The sequence below is a fragment of the Mytilus edulis genome, chromosome 12 (genome assembly GCF_963676685.1).
Source record: "Mytilus edulis chromosome 12, xbMytEdul2.2, whole genome shotgun sequence".
In the NCBI taxonomy this organism is placed as follows: Eukaryota; Metazoa; Mollusca; class Bivalvia; order Mytilida; family Mytilidae; genus Mytilus; species Mytilus edulis.
In genome coordinates, this window is record NC_092355.1 from 48,566,826 (window position 1) to 48,583,570 (window position 16,745).

At 31.6% G+C, this 16,745-nt stretch overlaps 1 long non-coding RNA gene across 1 annotated transcript; it reads left to right on the forward strand.

Moving 5' to 3' along the window:
- LOC139498341 (uncharacterized) lies at positions 1-1,631 on the forward strand. The gene is made up of 2 exons (XR_011657896.1): positions 1-201; positions 1,591-1,631. It is a non-coding gene; the product is annotated as an uncharacterized lncRNA (long non-coding RNA).
- Positions 1,632-16,745: the final 15,114 nt, after the last annotated feature.

Genomic DNA, 16,745 nt, shown 5'->3' on the forward strand with positions numbered 1-16,745 from the left:
AATATTATTGAAAGTTGTTCCATATTTTGCCTCTCGAATCAAGTTTTATTTAGGTTTCTTTTAATACTGAACTTTACTTAAACAATTAAAACTAATGCTGAAACTTATTTCTTAAGGGTGAAATAACAGTTAATCCTCCATTGAAAGCCGAGGACATAGAAAGTGTCAACGCATCTGTGATATTGTATTATATCAGGAAAGGTAAACATACTGTATATTATATTGTAAAAAATATGACATATCAAATAGTCAATCCATCGATATCAATTCTTACTCAATATGTAATGGCTTATGCTTTCCAAGAAAATTAAAATAAAAAAGCCCAACAAAAACGGAAAGTCCCTTATCAAATGTCAAAATCAAAAGCTCATAGACCTCAAACTAATTGAAAACAACTGTCATATTCCTGACTTGTTACAGGCATTTCTTTTTGTAGAAAATGATGGATTTAACATGGTTTTATAGCTAGCTAAACCTTTGACTAGTATGACATTCGCATAAAATAACATTATGTTTGGCAATAATGTGTGATTAAATCAAACAGTCTTAATAGGTTAAAAAGACAAAACTAGTGGAACAACAGTCAATATTGTGTTAAATTCATATTCACTATAAAACTGTAAAAGCTCCGTGTTGAAAACCGTACTCTGACCTATAATTATTAATCTTTTACATATTTTTCACTTGGAAGGAGAGTTGTCTCATATGCACCTGTACTACATTGCGGTTTCTAATATTAATGCATTTTCTGCTCAATTGTTAATTTCACCGGTTTTTCAATATATCGTATGCAATAAAAAAAAATAAAAAATAAGCAGTATGAAAAAACGAATAACAGACAGTTGTTTCGAGGAAAAATATAAAAAAAATCAGAAAATGTGTCTCATGGTGACTAGGGATATAAATATGGTTACATATATTTATATTAATTAGAAGCCACATTAAAACCTAGGCTGACGACAGGAGTAGGTTAGGGATTTTGATTTTTGTGGTTCATATATACACAGCCATGTCCATTTATAATTCGATTTATCATACTGTGAGATTGCATATCTTTTTTGAACATTCAAATCCCTAGCAATCACTCTTTGATGGCTCTGGATGTGGCCAATGTTTGTTGCAAGGAAACAAATGATTGCTGTTGTAGATTTCAAAATTGTTTTATTATTCAGTATAAGATGAAATTTCCTGCCCTGAGTCCCTGTCCATCTTCTTTGAATAATCAACCTAATAGACCTAGTGTTCTCCTCCAAGAATATGCATACATCAAGCAATGAAGAATCTGTTATTTTTAACAAACAATCTGCATTCCTATGGGATCTAACTTGGGCTACCTGTTCTTATCTTTATGTGAGTCGAAATTCCATAAAACATTGAAAAAAAAACAAGAAGATAAAAGAAACCAGAGCGATTAATTTCACATTCAGATTTATTGCATAAGACAACCATGTTCCTGTCATACTAGGGAGATCAGAACTTTAGAAATTTAACTGTTCAGAGTCGTCAGAAGCGACAATGTGTCCTATTGATACTTATTGTCAAATTTTCCACAACACATTTCAAACTCACAAATGTAATTATATATTTTAGTAACTCCAGACGAAAATAGCAGTTTGTTTATGATAAATATATAAACGATGGTACAATAAGCGTATCAGAATCACTCCAAAACGCAACAAATAATACTATCAAAGACGATTTTATTGTGTTGCTGTATATTCAGGTATGGCGCATTTGGTGTCAATTGTTTGTTTTTGTTTTGTTCATGTTTTATGCAAAGTTTAATTTATTGTTGAGAGCTACTTGCCAGTATCATGTAATTTTCCAGTCATAGATATTTATCTTATGTTTAATTCAAAAGATCCATATTAAAGAGACTAATTTGCATAAACCAATGACTTCAATACCTCCAAATAATACTATAGACGGTTTGGTTTGGCCTTTAGAAATTATGATTTGGTTTAATTGCTTTCATTTTAAGTACGTATTTCCATGTAATCTTTTAAAAGACAAGTTGTCTGCGGATATCACAGAGGAAATAGATCACGAAGAAAGCGAAAATGTAGAAGACGCTGAATACGAATTATCCGTCTCTTTTGATGATGACGATGAAGAGAATCAAACTCCATAGAAAATTGTAATATAATGAAAACTGAATGTGTACATTCCTGAACCTCTGTAAACATTAAATGAAAAATTCAATCTTACTGTATACTAGTCTCATCATTAAAATGTATTTTTATTAAATGAATTGCTAATACGGTGATGTGTTTTTGTTGTTATTAGATATCTATTTAATTTAGATACTTTGAAGGAAAAAATGAATACTATCATATCCATTACGAAATCCTACAAAAAGATATTATACATACAGTGCAGTTTATTAATATTGATTTTAACAATTAGTAACCGCTCTTTCTAAGTTTTTTTGGATATCAAGACGATTATTAAACGATACAGATAAAACAAAAAGCCTAGCTCTCATTTACCAAAACAAACAAAAAACCAACAAAAAAAAACCATAAAACAAACCAAAATATATATGGAATAGAACCACTACTTCAGGCCCGGTCGGAAAGAACATACAAGAAAGTAGTACATATTTTAAACAAAATAGTTCCTACGCATAGCTGTATCTTTGTCAATAGCGGGTATATTTGGTTAGTTGCAGTATCAAAAGAAAGATTCTTTTTTATTCAAATAAATCTTTCAACAAGGTTTCAACAGTGATTCCAAGTCCATTAGTTTATGAAAATCTGATAGAAGGGCACATTTGACCTGTTGTTCAGATCAGAAATCCTGTTTTTGTACTATCAAACTTCCGGAAACCAGTACGCTCTAATATGCAATTAACGGTATGTTGACTTTTTTTAGCACAAGTCAGGATAAGGTACAGTTTTGACATGAAATAACTGCCACTTTATTTGAACTTAAGACAAAGTAGCCATTTATGCTTGAAATTGTAGAATTTAACATAGAAAGCAATGGGGCTATGAATTAGTGGTTTTATACCATAACAGCGTAAATGCTAATTTTTCAATTAAAGAATGTTGAATGATTAAAATTTGTTCCTAAAAACGTCGGTTGACATTTCAGAGACAATTTCTTTTTTTAAATGTGTTAACATTATGGGTAACAGAACTCCAGAAGCGCCTGTACAAGGAGATAGATATCACCCAATAGTAAGGATATTCCAAGAAATAAATTACCTTGTATGATTGTTTTGATAAAGTTGCTGCTAACAAGAACGCTGTTGAACCAAAAGTGTCAGGTTAAAGCAATTTCTTCAAAAATTTTACACACTATATAATGATCTGCTTAACTGATGTTGGAAGTCTGTATCAGATATGATCAGTAATAGGTTCCATTTGTCGTTTCCTTACTCTAATAATATTTTCGTCGTGTGTGTCATTATAGAATGCGACTTATAAGCTGCTTTCTTTCACTTAAAATAAGTAATACGGCGGTAGCCACTTGTGAAACAACAAACAACTACCCTTCCGGAGCACAAGAATTAACATTTACTAAATCGTACCTTTCGTTTTGTCGTATTTCTTTTTCAACATGGCGTTTTCTAATTTTATTTGAACTTAAATTTTGGATTTCCGTCTGGTAAGTGAAAAAATTGTAACAAATAGATATATTTCTGTGTAAAAACTATGGATATCTTCACGGTCCGTGTATATCTGCGTCCATTCGTTTTTCGTTTTGAAATATCAAAAACAAAAAACAAAAAACGAAAGTGTTTTCATTTTTTGTTTTTGATTTCTTAAAAACCAAAATGAAAAACGAAAGTGTTTTCATTTTTCGTTTCTGATTTCTTAAAAACCAAAATGAAAAACAATAGTCTTTTCGTTTTTCGTTTTTGATTTCACAAAACGAAAAACGAAAAACAAAAGCATTTTCATTTTTCATTTTTGATTTCTCACAAACTAAAATCGAAAAATGAAAGTGTTTTCATTTTTCATTTTATATTTCACAAAAACAAAAAACGAAAAACGAAAATCGAAAGTGTGTTCAATTTATCTTTCCCACACTGTTTTTAATTGTCATTCAAAAAATGACAATATTGTCATTTGTCATTTATTTAAAGGTGCTTCAGACAATGAAATTATAACAATGTTGTCGATTTTTGTTTCATACCAAAAGGGTGAACATAAAGTTTTGTATATAATTTTAATTATTTCTCGATTTATAATGTAAAATGTTTTCTTTTCTTGATGTACAGTCATTGATAGTAAATGTTGCTAATGCAAACACTCCGGTATTCATTCAACATAATGTAGATAAAATAGACCGCATGACTTCTAAATTGAACTACGGTGATGAAGTAATCAAACACTTTCAAATTACCTTGTTTATATCTTTGATAAAGAATTAATTATTATATTTAAATATTAAACGAATCACAAATTCAAATTGTACAATATAATATTATATAAAGGTGGTACAAATAAATAGATTGATGACAACATCACACTAACAAGGGAGGTAACTACTTTTAAAACTAACAAGAAAACTAGCCCGGTCGTTAAAGTATACATGAACACCGGTTGTCAGATCAATATTATTTTAATCGAAGAAAATGTCGACGGATGCAAAAGTCTTTATCAATCTAAACACTAAGGATGCGTGATCTTAACTTTTAAGTTTGGAGAGGTTGATATAAGATGATAATATAGAAGCGTATTAACTATACAAATAAAGCAAACTATATTTTGGCGAGGGAAGGGCTCAAGGACCCCGGAAGAACTGGAAAAAAAATTACAAAATTTTCGGACCTTTTCTTAATCTAAAGCGCAAGTTTTGTCTTATTTATTTTATTATGTTCTGGTCTCGGAGCAAAATATATAGATACAGTGTAAGACTTTTAGTATTTACATGTAGAAGCAATATCAAAAGACATATGTAGGATGAATAAAAAACAATGTAATCTACATAGTCAAGTGTGTGCTAATGTTAGTTTAAACATATTTATTAATAGTGGATTGGCAATGTTCTCCTCGGAACATGGATCGAACCAGGAACTTCTGTTCTTGTAGTCCGATGCACTGACCCATGTTACTTTTGTATAATGAGTATCAATGGTCCGGTTCCTCGTTGAAGACCCTCCCGCTACTTTCAAGAGGAAGAACAGGAATAAAAGCCCTGTTCATTAATAATTTGTATTTTTTCAATATATTGTGTGCGATTTTGTCCCGTGTAAATTTACTCCACATCTCTTTATTTTCTATTTAGGACCTGGATACGGCTCAATGCTAGTTTTAGCCCTCCAATGCTAAAGGCCTAGGTCATATGTTTTTTTTTTAATTATTTGATGCCGTGGGATTGGGATTTTTAGCTTTAATGTAACCCTTGTCAGCTTAAACTTGTGTTTACAGCAAAGATAGCCAGTTTTGTGTTCTGTAATATACTGTAACAGTTTACTTTTCCATGTCCGGTAGCATCGTAACTTCTCAAAACATCTTCCGAGCAATATTTGGACATCTGTGCCATGGGCATGTACAATTGCCAAACCACACATGCCCGTTCTTGAGTCTTCGTAGATCTATTCCAACTTAAGTATTATTGAGTGTACGACAAGCAGAACATGATAGTTTATACCATTGAATATTGAATCCATAGTCATAAAGATCGATTACTTGATTGGTGTTCCTTTAACGTAGCTGCAGAACAAAACGAGAGAGCTACTTTCGAATATTTCTACAATTTCAAGCAGTTTTCCACCCACAAACACAATAATGTTTTCAACAATTATTAAAATAATTTTTTTTTACACTTTTTTATTTTAATATTGTTTTAAAATATCAATTTGACTTGAATTTTGGATTTCGCTAACATGTTTAACCCCGCCACATTCTAAATGTATGTGCCTGTGCCAAGTCAAGAGCCCGTTATTCAGTGGTTGTCGTTTGTTTATGTGTTACATTTTTGTTTTTCATTCAATTTTTGTACATAAATTAGGCAGTTAGTTTTCTTGTTTGAATTGTTTTGCATTGTTATTTCGGGCCCTTTTATAGCTTCTTATGTGGTATGGGCTTTGCTCGTTGTTGAAGGCCGTGCGGTGACTTATAGTTGTTAATTTCTGTGTTATTTTGGTCTCTTGGTCTCATTGACAATCATACCACATCTTCTTTTTTTATATTTATATGAGTATATTAAATATACATGAATATACCAAGCTAAGTCAGTTTATATCTTGTTTCTCGTCTGACTATACAAAAGGCTAGGAGAGCTACTTTGATAGATCAGGTTGACTGATAAGCTGTCTATATAAAGTAATGGGAAAATGCATGACATGAAGACATCACCAAATCACCGTACATATATGTAATACTCAAAAAGACATCCAGAGCTTACCATAGTCATCAGCTACCCACCAACAGGCCGTGAGCTCTGGTTGGCTCTTAATTCAAATCCAAGAGCACAGCAAATTGTCAAAATATTCTATTCAAACTGGGTTACCTGGGAGAAAAACATTGAAACTTTCCAAAGAAATACACCCCCCCCCTCAACTATTTAATAAGGAGATATGGTATTATTGCAAATGAGTCAACTATCCTACAAAGTTCAAATGTAATGGATGTAAGCAGTTATATACAAGCAACCATGTAACCTTCAACAATGAGAAAAAAAAACATACGGTATTGTCGGCTACAATAGTCCATGAAATGAAAAATATGAAACAGTTTAATTGAGAAAAATAACGGCCTATTTTAAAACAACATAAATTACGAAAAACAAATATGTAGACATCAACAAACGACAACCACTGAACTACATACTCCTGGGTTGGAACAGGCACATGCAATATATGGCAGAGTTTAACATGTTTGTGAGCGCTCAATCCTCCCCTGAACCTGAAACAGTTTGTTACAGCACAGCATAAGAACAAACTATACAAATCATCGGAAAAGGGCTTAACGTATGAGATCGATACAAAACAGAAGGAAAAAAAAGGTCTAACAAAAACACATACCGAATGTGGCAGGGTATTTATACATCGTTTTCAAACAATCAAAGTACTGAAGTATTGAACATCGAATGACTGCAAGTTCTTTTGGATTGTCACAAGCACTTGTCTCAGAAAAAAAATCACATCTCTATACTTGAAAGTGAAGGTAATGTACAGATATATTTTTTTTGAAACTCAGTACACATATTCTATATCAGATGATCTTTTTAATTTCAATGCCAAATATAGAGTTCTGACCCTCAATTCCACGATCCACTAGACATGGAAAATGATAGTGCGAGTGGGGCATTTATGTGGTATGGACACATTCTTATTCAAATCCCTTATTAAAGAAGTCAGTAAATTTACTACAGATAACACTACATTTGTAAATTAAACGAACTAATCTATTCAAAATGTATATCTCTAATTTCGTAATACTTATGTGTATGAGAAAATTCATATATATATTAATTTTAATAAGATTGTTGAACGAACGCGTTCAATCTTAGGATTTTATTCTTGTCAATTTTTCCGACCGAGCAGAGCGAGTCGAAAACAATTAAATAGACGTGTTAATCAAAAATACAGTCCTAGATAATAAAAAATCATGAAATATTTGGTCTAGTAATAAAAAAATCACACAAAAAACAGTAGTTGTCGTTTGTTGATGTCGTTCTCGCTTCTCGTTTTTTAGCTCACCTGGCCCGAAGTGTCAAGTGAGCTTTTCTTATATCTTGGCGTCCGTCGTCCGTCGTCGTAACTTTTACAAAAATCTTCTCCTCTGAAACTACTGAGCCAAATTCAACCAAACTGAGCCACCATCATCATTGGGATATCTAGTATAACAAATATGTCCGGTGACCTTGTCAACTAACCAAGATGGTCGCCATGGATAAAAATAGAACATAGGAGTAAAATGAAGATTTTGGCTTATATCTCAGAAATCAAAGCATTAAAAGCAAATCTGACATGAGTAAAATTGTTTATTATGTCATTATCTATCTGCCCTGAAATTTTCAGATGCATCAGACAACCTGTTGTTATGTTGCTGCGCCTGAATTGGAAATTTTAAGAAAATTTTGCAGCTTTTGGTTATTTTCTTGAATATTATTATAGATAGAGATAAACTGTAAACATCAATAATGTACAGCAAAGTAAGACCTACAAATCAGTCAACATGACGAAAATGGTCAATTGACCCCTTAAGGAGTAATTGCCCTTTATAGTCAATTTTTAACAATTTTCATAATTTTGTACATTTTTACAAAATATTTTCCACTGAAACTACTAGGCTAAGTTCATTATAGATAGAGATAATTGTAAGCATCAACAATGTTTTGTAGAGTAAGATCTACGAACACATCACCATCACCAAAAACACATAGACCAAGGTGAGCGACACAGGCTCTTCAGAGCCTCTAGTTATATATAGAGTTTAGACCTTTGGTTTTCCCGTTTATGAATGGTTTTACACTAGTCATTTTGGAGGATCCTTATAACTTGCTATTCGGTGTGAGCCAAGGATTCGTGTTGAAGAGGGTACTTTAACGTATAATAGTTTCCTTCTACACACTGTGACTTGGATGGAGAGTTGTCTCATTGGCACTCATACCATGCACATCTTCTTATATCTATATATTCTTTCGATATTTTTGATTGGGGTCTGGAGCTGGCATGTCAGTTACTGCTAGTAGTTCTTTGTTAATTTATGAATCACATTCGTTTTGTGTAGTTTCTTTTGTTTACTATTTTGTCATCGGACTCGGATTTCTTTTAAACTGAGTTTCTCTGTGCATATTGTTGTGTGTTTGTTTATTCTACATGAGCTAGATATAATTGTATAGCGGGTGGGTTGAGATCTAACAAAGCATGTTTAGCCCCGCCGTATTTTTGCGCCTGTCCCAAGACAGTAGACTCTGATCTTTGTTAGTTTTTTTATGTTTTTTTAGGTCTAAGTTAAGTGTGACGTCCATTTTCACATTACTAGTATATATTTTTATTTAGAGACCAGCTGAAGCCCGGATTTTCTCGTTGTGTTGAAGACTCATTGGTGGCCTTCGGCTGTGCTCTTTGGTTAGGCTGACTGTTGTTTCTTTGACACATTTTTTATTTCCATTCTCAATTTTATTGATTGATTGATTGATTGATTCATTGATCATTTTACTACAAGCAAAAGTCACGATCATTTGAAAATCTTTTATTTGTATTGTAGTGTTAATTTCACCAAGGTGTTGCAACCTGTAATGTAAAAAAATTACAGCTGATTGCACTGAGTGTGCAGGCACAGGTAGCCTATCCTTGGTTAGCTTGCTTGTATTATTAGGTTAGGTAAACTACCCCCTTTAAGAGTAGACTAGTTCGACAAATAACCAATCAATCTGTCTGTAGGACTAGGCTCCTTCTACAGGAGGGTGGTATACCTTACCTAGTTACTTTATAGTTCAGCTAACAAACAAGCGATCCAAAGATATTACCTTTGTCTACACACTCAATGTAATCGGCTGTAATGAAAATGCGGAGTTTGTGAGACCAGGCTCAAGCAACCAGTCGGTAGCAGTCAGTTTTCAAATATATAAAAACAAATATTACATAAGACTCAAACGTACTAAAAATGTTTTTATTAATATATAACCACTAAATCATCAGTTTTTAAAATATAATTAAGCAGTCAAAGACACTTTTCAATGGATTTTAAAATTTCATTTCTGGTTTATTTAAGAATTGAATGCTTTTTTGTTGTTACTTCATTGAGGTGTAAAGCGATGACCGAAATACATTTTGTATGAAAAGCGGAAGCGCTTCATTCTGAAAATGTACGCACGGTCAACGCTTTTACAACCCTATGAAGTTACAAAAAGAAGCATTCAATATTTATAATTACATGTTTTAGCTAGGATCATGAAAACACGATTTTTATCAAGTTTTTATTAAATTCACCTTTGCACTTTATTGTGGGACCTCGTGTCATCATGAATAATGATTTTCGTTGTGTAATGAGATGTGCAGTTAGCCAATCAGAATAACGAATTATAATGAAACATACATCTTATGTTATTATTAGTTATATAAAGCCAAAACCAATCGCTTTCGATATATTACACAGCGTACTGCCCGCTTTACATTTTAAATAGTCAACACTTGGAGTGTTTATAGAATCGTAAATAATTATGATTTTTTTTAATGATGGCAAAATTGCACTATTGGGTGATTTAGCTTTCCTTATTATCGGCATCCTGTCAAATAGTTCATGAAAAGTAATAATAATTCTGCATTAAAAGAAAAGAAAGTTGCACTCGTGCTTTAACTTTTTTTTGCCACACAAAACTGTTTTTACAAAACATTCTACCTCTGGACTGGACAAAAGGTTTATTTTTTGTATTCAAAGTATGGTGGGCAAGGAAATTATTTATTAGCTGAAAAAAAGATTGATCCGTGCTATAAATTAACTTGTAATTTTGATCAAGTAGGCCCTAGATCTCTAGCTTACGTTCTCACCTAGAGCAGATAGAAGTATTGCCGCAGAATTTTTTTATTAACTGTCTGGTAAGGGTTTTTGTAGGGTAAACGACCTCAACTTTAGACCTACTTTAGAAAAAAAAAAATAAGCAGAACAACACCCTGGATTTTTCTACTGTAGACACCAGCTACCCAGCTTCCCTTTGCACCTAGTGAGGACAATTTTTCTTACACTTTCGGTTAGGATGGGGTTCGGTGTTCGACCCCAACTTTGGACCTATCTTTGACAAAAAATAAGCTAAACAGCAACCTTGATTTTTTTTCTCCAGCAGACATCAGCTACCAACCTCCCCTTTACACATTGTTCAGACAGAAGTATTTCCGTAGACATTTGTTTATTAACTTTTATGTAATGATGGGGTAGGGTGGGTAACTGCGGTTAACTTGAAAAAAAATTACAGGGACTCCAATGTGATGTGGTCTATGCAAAACAATTACTGGAAATCTATGGTAGTTTGCAAAATAATAGTCTTTTTTATAATGTGATATGTAAAATGTTGGTAAATAATGAAAGCATGCTTCTGAATTAATAGACATAGAAATAAAGAGAAACCATATGATAACCAATATCAATCTCCCAGAGACAAACTAACGTTCATTAAGGCAACTAGTATGATGGTGAGGATTCGGGGTTCTTAATTTCTGTATTCTGTGATATTTTATGCCATATTTCTCTATTCTTTATACTTTTTGACAATTATTCTCTTATCATTACATTTTAACACCATTATTCTAGCTATTTTATTTATTTCTTAGTCCATTGTCTCTATTGTTTATATTTTTTGTCCACTATTCCCAATTCCATAATCCCCCATCAACGACCTCTAGTTAATGTCACCTAAAATTTATATAGTCTTCACAAATAAGCAAAATTAATACCTTATAGGCTCCTAATGACAAACCAATTTAATATCCCAGTTTGAATTGTGAAATTGCGGAAATTTTGAAAATTAAATCAAGCAAAATACATTATCGTCCTCGTAGTTCGTAAAATACTGGCAGATGGATCTTGGTCATCAATTCTAATAATCTTGGATCGACCTTTCTAAACTTAAAAGTAATAAAGTTCACGCATCAATATTGTTCCGATTGCTAAAGGCTTTTGCATCCGTCGACATTATCTTCGATTAAAGTAGTATTGATCTGACAACCGCTGTGCATGTATACTTTAACGACCTTTAAATGAATGACAAATGACAACATTGTCATTATTTGAATGACAATTAAACTGTGTTGGAAAGATAACATAAATACACTTTCGTTTTTCGTTTTTTGTTTTTGAGAAATCAAAATTGAAAAATGAAAATACTTTTGTTTTTCGTTTTTTTGTTTGTGAAATCAAAAACGAAAAACGAAAACACTTTAATTTTTCATTTTAATTTTCAAGAAATCAAAAACGAAAAATGAAAACACTTTCGTTTTTCGTTTTGGTTTTTAAGAAATCAAAAACGAAAAATGAGAACACTTTCGTTTTTCATTTTGGTTTTTATGAAATCAAAAACGAAAAATGAAAACATTTTCGTTTTTTGTTTTTTGTTTTTGATATTTCAAAACAAAAAAACGAATGGACGCAGATATATACGGACCCTTCACCCCTGGTTCTCGTCATTGAAACAACCATGTTCGATGTCATCTTATATGCTTCATGATGTTCCAATACATGTATCCAAACTTTATAAATTTTGTTTTGCTAAATTTCATCTCAATTTATCAGCAAGCTCTTTGTTACGAAACGAAATGTTGCAACTCAGTGAATGCTACCGTACGATTTTGTTAGCTTGTATTTACTTCATTTTCATATGACAGTATTGTACAAGCCTATATAGTAAGAGTATTGCAGACTTTGTTTATCCGTTCGTGTGTTGTTGATATTGACAAATTCTTTGCACTTTTCAACTCTCCTCTTTGTAAAATATTGGAAAAACTATTTGAAACAGCGTTCAAACGAAGATGATTTGGAAATGAATAGGACACCTGTACAACCTTCAACAATCACAAAATGTGAATTACTTCATACAAAAAGAAAACAAACGGCCTACAGTTATGCCATAACAGTGAACAAAAAAACATAACATACAGAAACAGACGACAGCCGCTAAATTTAAAGATCATGAATTAAACATGCACATACAGAATGTATCGATTCTAAAACATATTTGTGAGTGCTCATCCGTCTTCCATAACCAGGGACAGTTGATGTCTATAACATTTGCAAATGATTTTTTTAAAATAATATTTTAAACAAAATTGTATCTAATTTTTAGGCTTGAAAAGATATTGTAGATCGCAGTTTTTTGAGTAACTGCTTCTTAAAAGGACTCGAAAAATATATGATTGCCATCTTCATCTAAAATAAAATTGAGAATGGAAATATAAAATATGTTAATTGGTATTTCCTTGTATTTGTGTAAACACGATGTAGTCTCCTTTGAATACTTTAATATCTGATTCTACATCTTTGTACTGTTGGATTACTGATAATTTATAAAATACCACGTTATTTGTTAACAAATTAAAAAAACAATGGTTACTAGATAGTTGCCGTTTGTTGTTCTTACATGTGATCTCTTGAGAAAAAAAAAACAATCAAGATTTTATTTTAATTATTAATCAATCAAATTAGACGTTATCTTTTATTGCAACAATTCCCACTTACTTAGATCATATTAAATTCTATTGTAGAGTCGAATCGTTTGATACAGATATCTTTGAATATTGAATTTGTTTCTGTATGTTGTTGCTACAAGTTATTGGATTACACTGAAAACCCCAAATCAATAAAAGATAAGTCGATCATATTAATTTTTAATTATATAAAAATGTATTACGGACAGTGGGAACCCAATATGAGTAATATGACTTTAGAAATTCTATGGAATGAATATATTGGAATTCTAATGACAACATACATTGACATTGTAAGTAAAATACTGAATAAGAAATCAACCAAATTTTCCTTCATGTTTATTTATATATATATCAAATCTTACTTTTAAATTCATAATTTTTGTTTTTTTGTATCTAAATAATTTCACTAAACGGCACTATGTTGATTTTTTGTTGAAGTGTTGAATACATAATGAAGTAAGTATAAATTGTGTAACAGCCTTTTGATCCAACCAAAAATGAAATACATGTGTCTCTGGAAATATAAAATGTCGTATTAACTACTTATTTCAAACCTAAGTGCTGTTCATGTGATTTATTGTTTCCACATTTCATAATTTCAAAATAAACATAAAAAAAATTGTTATAAATGAGATAACATTGAGAATGGGAACGTGGAATGTATCAAATGACAACCGGATCAAAGACAAAATACAGCCCACGACCACAAATTGTTCTTCAACACACACACACACATGGACTGTGACAGACGAATAAATGCGGCTGGGTTAAACATGTTTTATTTTGAAGTTTTTTTAACGAGTGTGATAAAAAAAAAAGATCGGGTATAATTCACAATTAGACAACTCTCCACAACAGACCAAATTACACAGAAATTAACAACTATAGGCAACCGTACGGCCTTCAACAATGAGCAAAGCATAGTTAGCTATAAGAGGCCCCGAAATGACAATGTAAATCAATTGCACACATTCCTAGAAAGATATTATTATCAATTGAAGATAAAGATGTAATAAATTGATTTTAGCATATTGAAGCATATACCCCTGATCGTGGTTGTATGAAGCCATTATTTTTATAATTTCGCAATTTTGGAGAATTTTGTCCTGAAAGTCGGTGTATCTTGGATTGTTTCTGTTAACTTTATTCACACATAAGCATGCTTTTGGATTTTTTTAGATTTAGAAATTGAACATTTATGATTGACGTCAAACAAAATTAGTGGACTTTTGATAATTCATGACATTTCATATTGCAAAGATACATGTATGTCTTCATTGAAGGCCAGTCAGCACCACATCGGGAATATGGCAGCTGTTTTACAAATGTTCTGTTGATTGATTGCGTTCGATTTTGTAAGTTTATATATGGTTTTCCCCGTTTTCAATTTACTTAGGAGTTAGGTATTTTTGTTTCTTTTATTTCGATAGCTGTTATAAATTTTCGCGATTTTTCATCAAAAGTAAAATCACAAAAATTCTGAACTCTGAGGAAAATTCAAAACGGAAAGTCCTTGATCAAATGACAAATTCCAAAGATAAAACACATCACACAAATGGACAACAACTGTCATATTCATGACTAGGTACAGCCATATTCATATGTAGAAAATGGTGAGTTGAACCTGGTTTTATGGCGCTAAACCTTTCACTTGTATGAATAAAGGCAACAGTAGTATACCGATGTTCAAAACTCTTAAATCGATAGAAAAAAAACCCAACAAATCCAGGTCACAAACAAAACCCGAGGGAAACGCATTAAATATAAGAGAATGACAACACAACGTTAAAATGTAACACACACAGAAACGAACTAAGCATAAGACAAAATCAGATGAGAACAACAAATATGACAGTCGCATCACATTCCATTATATTTACAACGATGCATAAACATATCAGACATTTTAGGTAAAATTGTCAAAATAGGGGTATCTTAGTTAAAACCCATACATTTCCTCAAATTCATAATTGCGCAAATATTCAAATGCGATCAGGTACTCAACCTACAGATCACTACCGATCAACTGCCGAAATTGTAACCATGCAGTTCAAAATCATTTACACTGTCATCTATCTTATAATAGAAGAAAGGTATACATGTAAATTAGGTATAATAAAAAAATATCCTACCACCCCTTACATAAAAAAAAATGTTATCAGAAAGAAAAGTTTTTTAAAAGCTTGTTAGTTTGTTGTCTTTGATTTAGAAATGTTTAAATTTTCAGACCAAGTATCATCAATATCGACATTGCTGTATGACAGAATCATGATCGAGATGTTATTCGTTTTAATTGTATGTGTTTACGTCATGAACTTATGTGTAGCGTCAACAGTCGATCTTTCTAAGAAGTCTTTGGCATCGATACCAACGTCGATATCTAATGATTGTACTATTCTGTAAGTTGTCACTTGATTTCAATATTGTACATTAATTTTTAATACATTGTAATAGTTCTTTTTTTTCTCGTATAATGTTTGGTGGTGTAAGTTTACAAACAACAGTAGATGGATGTCAAATCTGTATTGAAAAAAGATAAATGTTTTCGCTGTTCAAACGGTATAACAGAACTACCAATCTGTAAATTAATAAATATCTAAGACTCTTATTGTTTTTTTATTCAAAATAAAAGCCGATAATTTCTTCAAGCAATTTAAAATCAAATTTGTTAAAATAAAAAAAAAAGATCGTTCGTTCCCCTTGTTTAATATATAGTTAACAAAATTCCTCGCCTTTGTGTCATAGCATTAAAGTGGGACAACTTGTCTCGAATTTTATAAACAAATGCAGAATGAAATAGACCAGTGGTAATAAGATATATAATAGACATTTTCGAATACATTTTTTTACTCTTCTCTGTTATTGAAATTAATTCTTACTTACTAAACGTGCTCTACTTTTAGCGATCTATCGTTCAACCAATTAAAAATTATACCAAAGGATAGTCTCAGCGAACTAACAGGGCTTTTACAAATGTAAGTAACTTAAAACTCTTTGTAATTTAATTTTGTTTTACAACCAGCACAACTGTCAACTTAGCAAAGAATTGAAACAGTCCATCAATGTGATAAATAAAATAGAGAATTTAAGAACATTTTGTTATTATTAAACATGTTAAAGCCTATCTATTAATTGCAGGCTTAAACATGTTCAATGTGAATGGAATTATAACACATATTCAGTGTAAATTATAGACAAAAACATTCCAATTTGTTTTGTTAAGTGGAATCATAAAATAAAGAAAAAAACACCTTTGCCTTTATTATTATTATCTGACGTATTTATGTATTTATAACTCGGTTGTATGTAAGTCATCAGATAGGGATCCAGAAGTTTTGAAAGAGGGTAATCCCCTCAAAATAAATTCTTATTACTCAGCAGCTTTAAATGCAAATTAATTGTTATGGATGAAAGTAATGTTTAACATTTTTAAATTCGAGCGTCACTGATGAGTCGTCGTTAGACGAAACAAGCGTCTGGAGCAAAAATAAAATTTCAATCCTGGAATCTATGATAAGTTTTTTGTACGTGGTGTTCTATTAATGGTATCAAGAGTCGCTACTAGTTAACTGTTAGATTTTAAGATTAAATCCTTCAAAATAGAATGTCATAATAATTATGCATACAAGGATGAGTTTAGCTG